The 1,488-nt window shown below is 37.4% G+C and overlaps 1 pseudogene across 1 annotated transcript; it reads left to right on the top strand.

Annotated features, from left to right (window-relative positions):
* Nucleotides 1-683: 683 nt before the first annotated feature.
* On the top strand, nucleotides 684-1,239 carry LOC308499486 (small ribosomal subunit protein eS7-like; annotated as a pseudogene). Its single transcript has one exon. The product of its transcript is annotated as a small ribosomal subunit protein eS7-like (transcript).
* The last annotated feature ends 249 nt before the right edge of the window (nucleotides 1,240-1,488 follow it).

Raw genomic sequence — 1,488 nt, forward strand, 5'->3', positions numbered from 1 at the left:
AGTATTTCGGAAAGATAAATCTAAAGCCCACTAAACTATCTAGGAAGTTGTTAATCTGAAGGCAACAGTCCACATGGGAGATTTAGGCATGTGTCAATGGGGAAGACCCTCAGATGAAAGAAAGAAGGTATGAAGTAGGACAGAGAACATAGATAAAATCACCGAGTCAAAGAATACAGCTTATAAAGCAAAGTCTGCAACCTTAGGAGTGGATTGGTTCAAGCAGTAAATAAAGAACCCAACTGTTTAGATTGTTATGCTTTTTTGTTCTCTTTCAAGGATATATCTTCTTCTCTCATTCCTTTCATCTACAAATAATTTCTACTACTTAATGCAGAGGAGGATTTTACACACCAAATGATGACATTTGCATTTTTAAAATGCTGCTGTACTCTGTATAGCTGCTATGTGGAAGCTAGGAGATCAGTGACAGTAAACCAAGCAAGTAATTATAAAATCCTGGACAGAGACTGTGACAGTGAAGGTGGAGAGGATAGGATACATTTGAATGATATTAAAGAGGCAGGGTTGATGAAATGGATTATGAACTGAAATGTAACCTAGTTGGCTGGTCTTTTTAATACTTTAATATCTGATTATATCCAATGCATTGCTGAGGAAATTGTAAAAATAGAGTATTCTCTTCCTAGGCCAGTCCTCAACAAGGAGGACATGTTCGGAACATGAAGACTGTGGAGCCCAATGGCAAAAAGCCATGTGAGTTCTAGTTGAGCATTTCTTAGGCTCTCCTTGAGCTGGAGATGAATTCGAGCCTTAAGGCCCAGCTAAGGGAGTTGAATAAAATAGCAGCCAAGGAAACTGAAGTTGATGGCAGTCAGAAAGCTACTGTGATCCTTGTTCCCATTACTCAACTGAAATCTTTCCAGAAAACCAAGTCTGGTAAGTACTTGAATTGGAGAAAAAGTTCACTGAAGAAGCACATTGTCTCTAACATTCAGAGAATTCTGCCAAAGCCAACTCGAAAAACATGTACAAAAAATAAGCAAAAGTGTCTGGAGACTACACTGATAGCTGTGCATATGTGATCCTAGAGGACTTAGTCTTCCCAAGTGACACTGTGGGAAAGAGAATCCAGTTTAAACTGATGTCAGCCAGGTCATAAAAGTGAATTTGGACAAAGTATAGCAGAACAACGTGGAGCACAAGGTTGAAACTTTTTCTGGTATTCACGAGAACCTCATGGGCAAGTTTGCTAATTGTAGATTCCTAGAGGTTTAGTTGTAAACAAAAATGACTAAATAAAATATCATTCACCAAAAAAAAATTTAAAATAAAGTAAATTTCATAGTCTAATTTCAAAGACATTCTAGAAATAAAAGGAGCTTCTTTCCAGGATGATGAATAAAGTCTCAACAAGCAAAGCATAGCCATCCTATACAGGCTTTTGGTGCAGAAGCTACCAACACTGAGGTCTGGTTACCTAAAACTACTTAGTATCTAATAGAGTAACTTCCAAATATTTTGGTT

The sequence above is a fragment of the Rhinolophus hipposideros genome (assembly GCF_964194185.1).
Source record: "Rhinolophus hipposideros genome assembly, chromosome: 7".
Lineage (NCBI taxonomy): Eukaryota > Metazoa > Chordata > Mammalia > Chiroptera > Rhinolophidae > Rhinolophus > Rhinolophus hipposideros.